The sequence below is a fragment of the Octopus bimaculoides genome, chromosome 8, assembly GCF_046866305.1.
Source record: "Octopus bimaculoides isolate indiv1 chromosome 8, ASM4686630v1, whole genome shotgun sequence".
Taxonomy (NCBI): Eukaryota; Metazoa; Mollusca; class Cephalopoda; order Octopoda; family Octopodidae; genus Octopus; species Octopus bimaculoides.
The window spans coordinates 49688880-49699073 of NC_142935.1; the positions used below are offsets into that span (position 1 = coordinate 49688880).

General features: G+C 33.5%; 1 non-coding gene across 1 annotated transcript; it reads right to left on the reverse strand.

The window, feature by feature from the left end:
• Nucleotides 1–1802: 1802 nt before the first annotated feature.
• On the reverse strand, nucleotides 1803–1996 carry LOC128248616 (U2 spliceosomal RNA). Its single transcript, XR_008264799.1, has one exon. It is a non-coding gene; the product is annotated as a U2 spliceosomal RNA (small nuclear RNA).
• Nucleotides 1997–10194: the final 8198 nt, after the last annotated feature.

Genomic DNA, 10194 nt, shown 5'->3' on the forward strand with positions numbered 1-10194 from the left:
ATATCTCTTCTGAAGTGAAACACCTATATATCTATACCTGTATTATTCTCTTAACCTCTCATCAAATGACACAACATCTCCTTCCTCAATACTACTTCTGCTATTCAAGTGGACTCTGTCTTGCAAGTGACTTGGTAATGTCACTGGTGCTAGTACCACAAAAATGCACCCAATTCACTCTGTGGTTCACCAAGTGGTTGGTGTTAGGAAGGGCATCCAGCTGTAGAAATCATGCCAAGACAGGCAAAACAGTTTGGCACAGTCCTCTGGCTTGTCAGCTCTTGTCAAACTGTCCAACCCATTCAAGCATAAAAAGTAGATGTTAAATGACGATGATGATGATGACGATGATGACTATGATGGTGATGATGATGAGGACCACAATGACAACAACGACAGCGATGATGATGATCATCATCATAATCATGATCATGATGCTGACAACAATGATATGGTATTTATTTATCCGCTACTTATTTTCAACCTTCTGGCTGCAGCCATGAAGGGGTAAGGCTTCAAAACTTTGGTTGATCACAATATTGATTTCTAATCTGATACTTATCTTTATCGATCTTTATTTCTTGAACAATTTACAGATCATAAAACATACACAACATAAATAACATAGGTTTTTCTTTTTTTTTTTTTTAAACTGAGGTAAACCTAAATATAGATACGTATACAGACAGAGACAAATATAAATATACATTTATTCATTTTGCATCCATTTTCTATGCTAGCATGGGTTAGATGGGTATTATTTGAGGCAGAATTTTACAAAGAAATGCCCTCTCAGCTACCAATCTTTTCCTGTCACAAATCAAGTGTTTTTTTTTTTCTTTAGAAGCCTCCAAAAGACAGAGCAACAAGGAATGACCAACATCAACATCATTTTACTCAGAGACAAGCATTGAATATGATCATTCACACACTAGCTGACACTTATCCAATGTGCCTTGCAGAGGGACTGAACCCAAGTCTATGTGGTTGACAAATGAACTTGTTAACTAATATGCATAGATATATCCATATATAGGTACAAATGAAATGAACATTTATTTTTGAATGCAGAGACACCATTAGATCAGCCAAAGCATTGGGCAAATTACCTTTACAAAGCAGAAAACATTGTCAACAACCATATATATATATATATATATATATATATATATATATATATATATATGTATGTATGTATATATCCTTTGTTTATCTTTTTATCTTTTACTTGTTTCAGTCATTAGACTGTGGCAATGCTGGAGCAATGCTTCGAAAGATTTTAGTTGAATGAAGCAACCTGGTACTTATTCTATTATTCTCTTTTGCCAGACTGCTATGTTAGACACATAAACACCAGTGGTGTGTTTACGTCCCCGTAACTTGGTGTCAAGCAGTGATGGGGGAACAAACACAGATACAAGGACACACACATGCACACATACACACACATATATGCACATAATATATGCATATTGACAATGGGCTTCTTTCAGTTTCTTTCTACATGTGTGTATATGCACACACACACACACACACACAAACAAGCACACACACAAACACGCACGCACACACACACACACACACACACACACACACACACATATGTCTCAACACTATTCATTTGTAATAACAAAATATAAACTCCTATTGGAAAGTACCTCCTGCAAAATTGCTGCTCTTATGGCAAAGTTTGAAACCGTTATAACTAAATATAAAAAAAAAACATTACTATCATCATCATCATCATCATCATCATAGTTTAACGTCCGTTTTCTATACTGGCATGGGTTGGAAGGTTGGGTGGCAAATGGGCTGAATCCTGGAAGCACTGCAATACCAGGCCAACCCGTGGCAAAGGTGGAGCAAGCCTCTAACACTTCGCCTTGTTCTAAAAATCAGTTTAATATTGATGGCCCTAAATAGGGACCGTATCAGATATTAAGCTGATAAGAACAGATACTACACTTTGATCTTAGCCAAAAGGCCGAGATGGAACAGATAGATAGATAGATATAAATATAGATAGATAAATAGACAGATATAAATAGATAGATATAGATAGATAGATAGGTAGATAAATGGATACAGATATAGATATAGATAGATAGATAGATAGATAGATAGATAGATAGATAAATAGACGGATAGATAAATAAACAGAGAGATAGATAGATAATTCACATATATATGATAGATTGTTGGCACTCCATCGCTTATGACGTCGAGGGTTCCAGTTGGTCCGATCAACGGAACAGCCTGCTCGTGAAATTAACGTGCAAGTGGCTGAGCACTCCACAGACATGTGTACTCTTAACATAGTTCTCAGGGATATTCAGTGTGACACAGTGGGACAAGGCTGGCCCTTTGAATTACAGGTACAACAGAAACAGGAAGAAAGAGTGAGAGAAAGTTGTGGTGAAAGAGTACAGCAGGGTTCGCCACCATCCCCTGCCGGAGCTTCATGGAGCTTTAGGCGTTTTCACTCAATAAACACTCACAACGCCCGGGCTGGGAATCATAACCGCGATTCTATAACTGCGAGTCCGCTGCCCAAACCACCGGGCCATTGCACCTCCACTTATATGAGAGATATGCATATGCTTATGTGTACATGTGCGTTGGCATTTATGTGTGTGTATGCATGTGTTTGAGTGTGTGTGTGTGAGTATGTGTGTGTTTGTGTGAGTGTGTATGTGTATGTTTGTGTGTGTGTCTGTATGCCCCAAAACATTCTGTCGGTAGATTCTTTTAAATTTTGAAAATAAAATGTATTTCAATAAACATCGACATTATAATCATCTAATGTGTGTATATATTTTGGTGGCGTCAAATTTTTATATCTGACAGCATTTCCAATATCATTTATGTAAATAATAAGTGGAAATAGATTTAATACAGTACCCTGGGGGTGAAGGGGAGCAATGCTGATGATTGTTGCTGGTCCACCAAATTTATCTACATTTTTGTTAATTCCATTTATCTTTCTACTAACTGATTCTCTCTTTCTTTCTCCCCCTCTCTCTCCGTCTTTCTCTCTCTCTCTCTCCGTCTTTCTCTCTCTCTCTCTCTCTCTCTCTCTCTCTCAGGAGCCAGCAAGTATTTTTGTTGTTGAGTCATGCTAGGTTATGATTAGCATATATGTGAATGAGAGTGATCTCAGCAAGCTGGCAAGTCACTTTATTACAGGAGAGACTGAGTGTGAAGGACCAGCTCACAATTTATAGGTCGTATGTTATTGTACTCTCGCTTGTTTATATAAGTTCATGTTGTTAAATGGTTTCACTGAGACCAGTAATTTTAGCCTAATTGTAAGAAATTTGAAGATAAGGCTACAAAGTACTATACCATGGTCTGTTAGGAAGGCTTTTATCCACAATATTATGAAGAGTGCTAGCAAGGTTGTTTAACACTACGTCCAAGATACATTTGGTACTTGGTGGAACAGGAAAAATATTCTTTTTTACATTCTTCAGTCATTTGACTATGACCATGCTGGAGCACCACTTTAAAGGGCCTTTTAGTCAAAGAAATTGACCCCAGGACTTATTCTTTGTAAGCCCAATACTTATTCTATAAGTCTCTTTTGCTGCACCGTTAAATTAGTGGGGCATAAACACACCGACATCAGTTGTTAAGCGATGGTGGAGAGACATACACAAAAACAAAGACACATGCATAAATATGTACATACTCATATATATATATATATATATATATATGCCGGTGTTAAAACAGGGTTAGCTGATGAAGGAAAATGTTCTTTATGTGGTTTGTGTGTTTTCTGTACTCTGATTATCATTATTTTCTTGTCTACGTTTTGTTTGCAATGTCCTGTACCCAGATATGCATCTATACATACAGATGGATGTCGGTATGCACATACCTGTACGTATATATGCATACACTCATTTATTATTTGTTTTTATATATATATATATATATATATAATATAGATAGATAGATAGATAGATAGATAGATACATACATACATACATACATACATACATACATACAGACAGACACAGGGTGATAAATTGAATATTAATTCAATTTAAAACCAAGTGGCCTAGCATATAAAAAAATCTGAAAATTCAGAAAAATTGTATTACACGTGTATAAGCGATGACCACTAGGTGGACATCCTTTCTAGCATTTTGGATGTCTACCTAGTGGTCATCCCTTATACACGTATATATATATATATAAATATATATATATATATATATATATATATATATATATATATATATATACTATGGACTTCCTTAAGTTTCCGTCTATCAAATCCACTCACAAGGTTTTGATTGGCCTGAGGCTTTTGTAGAAGACAGTTGGCCAAGGTGCCACACAATCGAACTGAACCCAGAACCATTTGGTTGAGAAGCAAGGTTCTTACCATACAGCCATGTGAAGATGGATGATATGCAACTAAATATTTTTCACAGCATGCTAACGATTCTGCCGGGTAACCACCTTATGTATCATTATTACATTGCCAGATTAGCATTGTTGGATAAAACATATGAAATTCTGGATGCTCTCTTGGAAGAAGTGTACACCTGTACATGATCAAATAGACTCCTATGAATTTGCCATGAGGAGTGGAAAATCCAGAGATTTGAACACAGTAATTCTTCAGGGGATAAAAAGGTGAAAGGGGAGAAATTAATGAGGGAACAGCAGAGTTTTACATCTAAGTTAACAAGCAAAGGAAAAACAATGGCAGCAATTGTTAAGGAATGCTAGACCAAGTCAGCTACAGAAATGAACATGAAGTGGTAAGAGAAACTGTGTAAGAAGGAAAAAGGTAAAACTAATGGAGTGTGGAGAAGCAGGTAAAGTAGGAAGTGAGAAGAGTAAGAATGAGAAAAGAAGGGAATTGGAAGATAAAAAAGGGTCTCCTTCTTGCACTCTTTCCCCAAATACTGCATGTGGTGCATGGTTGGTGGGGCATTTTTCCTTTTAAATGAGAGAATGTAAAACTCTCCTGTCTTTCATTAATTTCTGTTTCAACTTTTTCCCTGAAGAATAACTGAATCTGAAATACTGGACTTTCTATTGCTTGAGGTAAGTTCACTGTACTGCCCATGGCAAGTTCACAGTTAATTTGCTTACGTTCCTGTAGCTTAATGGTTTGGAAATAAACACCAACAGAATAAGCACCAGGTTTAAAAAAAATAAATAATGGGGTCAATACATTCAACTAAAGCTTCTAAGGCAGTGCCCCAGCATGGCCACTGTCCAATGACCAAAACAAGCAAAAGAAATAAATATATATATCATCATCACCATCATTTAACATCCGTTTTCCACATAAATAAAAATATATTCATGTATATGTTATATATATTTTGCTGTGTTTTGGGAGCATCATTACATCAATAATAATAAATACAGAAACAAAATATGTTTTATATATACAAAGTGGGGAAGACAGGATGAACGTTTTTGAAAAATTCACAAAATCATTAATTTTAGCTGCAAACAAATTTTATTGACATTAATGTATTTGTATTGAATTAGCATTTGTCATAATCAAATGTGGAAGACATCCATCATATGGTGTCCATTTTCATTGATGCATTTCTGAAGGCATTCTTGGAAGTTGGCCTCCACTCTGTTGATCTGGGTGACTTCCACGTGAATAGTTTCCTTCAAATTGTCCATTGTACAGGGCTTATGCACATACACATTTACCTTGAGGTTTCTCCACAAGAAATAATCACATGTGGACAAATCAGGACACTGGGGAGGCCAAGGAATGTCAGCAAACCTGGAAATGAGGTGGTCACTGAAGAGAGGGTGAAGAACGTCCATTGATGCTCTGACTGTGTGGACTGTTGTCCCATTCTTCAGAAACCACACACGTTGAACAGGCATATGTTTTCATCATAATTCAGGCACAAAGAAGTTGTTCAACATCTCGATGTAACACTCGTAGTTCACAGTAACAGCATTTCAGTTATTGACTTCAAGAGCAGTAAGGACCAACGATGGTAGCTTTTCCAACAGCACACCAGGCCATCACTTTGGGCTGTTCAGTGGTCTTTCATGCAGTTCTCTGGGATTTTCAGGAGCCCAATAATGACAGTTCTGTTGATTCACCATGCCAGTGAGATGAAGATGAGCTTCATCAATCATTAACAAAATGAGTTTGTCATTTGCCTCAAAAATTGCTTCCATCTGACATGCGAAGTTAAGCTGCTGTGCATAGTGTCATGGTTTCAACTATTGCCCAGTGACCAATTTGTATGGGTGGAAATGCAGATCTTCATGCAAAACACACCTTACTGATTGATTACCGATGCCAGGTTCAGAGGAATATATCTGAGCAGAGCAATTCAAACTCAAAGCTTGTCTGACATGTTCCACATTTTCTGGGGTCTGTACCATTTGTGGTGCTCCCACCAGCTTCCTGTTCATTAGTATACCTCGTATATGAAGTACATTCACCCAACGTAAAATTGTGTTTCAGGTGGGATCAGCCTAATTTTAATGAATGTTGAAGTGGCACCAAAACTCACTTTGAACTGCAGTGACAGACTCATTATTCTTTATGTAACTGTCGTAGGCAAATACGTGTTGCTCTATCATCCACAGGACCATGGCTTCTCTAGAAAACTAAAAATATGCTAAGAAACCATGGACTAAATGGTACCTGTTGGATATATGTCCCTCCTGCTGGGACTGAGTAATAGCCATTTCAAAAACTTCAGTCCTCTCTGCCCCACCATATATATATATGTAATATAATATGTGACAATTATTCGGTTGCCATAATAGAACTCCAAGTTTCAGATGTCGGGGCGGCAAATCTGCTCCGGCATCTTGTCAGTTCTTAAGACAATCAAAAAATGCATTTTCTATTATGGCAACCGAAGAATTGTCACATATTATATTACAGATAAATTACTCTATTTACATAATATCAAGGTCTCATCCATTCTTTTGTTGTCATACCATTATTATTAATACATATAGAGAGATGTATTATATATATATATATATATATATATATATACACACACAGACACCCAACCAGACTCCAACTTGACTCCAGTCTATTGACTGAAATAAGTTAAGCAATATATCAATGTTTGCTGTCCTATTTAACAATTATACTCACACACACACACACACACACACACACACGCACACACACATATACATATATTTATATATATACATATATATATATATATATATATATATATATATATATATATATGTATGTATGTATGTATACATGCGTACTTACATGCATACATGGTTAGTAAGATAGATGAGCATATATAGGTATATATATGTAGTACACATCTTTAACAATTATACATCCGCTGCATCAGAAATCTGCAATGGCTGCATAACTACCAGTTAAGCTATAACCTTGGAGACCTAGTAATCTGTTATAGCACTTCCCTAGTGTAACTAATTGCTTAGACCGCCTGTGAACTAAACCCCCATACTTTGTATATATATATATATATGTCCTGTCCTAACTCTTTGAAACACTTACTTTTAGAATGGTGGCAGCTGATGAAGGAAACATTCTCTATGTGGCCTGTGTGTTTTCTGTACTCTGTTTATCATTTTGCCTAAGTATTTTGTGCAACGTCCTGTACCCAGATATGCATCTATATATACATGTAGATGTAGGTATGTACATATATGTATGTATATATATGCATATACTCATTTATTATTTGTATTACATATATATATATATTTATAGCTCAAACTCATAGAAAAACAAAGACAAGGGCAGGTGTAGGAACAACAAGCAAATGTGTTAGTTTGACACTCGGGGAAAAATGGAAAAGTCTTTTTCATTTCAAACCTATGCTCTTCAACAGAAAGGAAGAAGAAGAAATGAATAGAGAAAGAAGGAAAAGATGTGTTGAGTCCAGTGGTCCAAAATGATGAATATGCAAGTGTGTGTGTGTCTGTGTGTGTATATATATATATATATATATATATATATATATATATATATATATATATATATATATACATATATATATATATATATATACAGAGAGAGAAAGAGACAAGTAGACTGGCAGACAAACAGACAGACAGACGGAAAGAAGTCAGACAGACAGTCAGAGATAGTGAAATAGAGAGGTAGAAATGCATATACATGAGATGGTATATATGTAATCTTATGAATGTGTGGGTGTGTATATAATATATATGCATGTGTATATAAAGGGATATGTATGTATATGTGCGTGCACGAGTATGTGCACACGCATGCGCACACACACACACATGCGCACACGTGTGTGTGCGTACACACACACATACACACACACACACACACACACACACACACACACACATAATACAGCATGTTAAGAAATTATTTACTTTAAGCACACACAGAGAATATTCAGACATCCTTTTGATATATCAAGTTTAGAATTTTAATCAACTATTTATTTTTTAATATATTTTTTATTCATCATTATTATCATTATTTTATTAGTTTTTTTCTAATAAGTTTCTAAAAATTTTCATCTAAACTTTATGATATATATATATATATATATATATATATATATATATATATATATATATATATATATATATATAGATAGATAGATAGATAGATAGATAGATAGATAGATAGATAGATAGATAGATAGACAGATAGACAGATAGATAGATAGATAGATAAATAGATAGATTGATAGAGAGAGAGAGAGAGAGAGAGAGAGAGAGATAAATAGTCATATATATATATATATATAGATAGATAGATAGGCAGATAGATAGATACATAAAGAGATAGATACATACATAGATAGATAGAGAGACAGATAAATAGTCATATAAATGTATGTATGTATGCATATATATATAAATATGTACGCACACACACACACACATTCATATACACACACACATTCATATACACACACACATTCATATACACACACACATTTATACACACACATATGTATATACGAAAAAAACAGCGTTTTATCAATATAGTTCATTTAATTTCCTTTCATATATTTACTTTATATTCTTCACGCATTTCGCAATTTTATTTATTTATTTATTTAAGTGTTTATTTATTTCCTGTAAATCAAAATTCCCAGAAATATATATGCCCGATATTGAAGTTATTTCAATTCATATTTTCTGATCCCCCCCTATTTATTTTTTATTTTAAAACCTTTACTTAAATTAATAAAAAACAAACTTACTCTGATGGTATATATGTAGACATATTTTGGTTAAAAAGTGTATCTCTGCATGTATGTGCTTCATATATATATATATATATATATATATATATATATATATATATATATATATATGCATATATATATACATATACATATATATATATATATATATATATATATATATATATATATATATATATATATACAGATATATATATATATATACAGATATATATATATATGCTTATATATATGCATATATATATATATATATAAATATATATATATATATATATATATATATATATATATATATATATATATATACATATATATATATATACATATATATATGTGTGTGTGTGTGTGTGTGTGTGTGTGTAATACACATGAATTTTTACATATAAATACGCATACATGTCTATATCAATATACATATTTCCAAATAAAAATTCACACAACCATGCACATTCACACATGCATCTTTACACAAATACTCACACACACACACACACACACACACACACACACACACACACACATACACGCACACGCATGCATACATACACATTTATACAAACATAAGTACACATTTATTAACTGAGTGGGTGATGCTGAAATTAAAATGTTATTACTATTGAGATTGGAAAAGTTTTTTCCTTCTATTTTATTTTTTGTTCTTTCTTTTTCTTAATATCTCTCTCATATCATATCATATCATATCATATGATATCATTCCATTTGATATTATTTATATATATTTCCCCATCAAATTGATAGACTATCTCTTTAACACAACACGTTTCGCATTTCAGGGTCAGACTTTTTTTTATTAATACTATCATCATTATTTATTATTAGTTTTATATATTTTCATATACATAAATATATATCTATATATCTATATATATTACACACACACACACATATACATATATGTATTTATATATATGCACATATATATATGAGTATATATGTGTTTGTCTTCATATATATA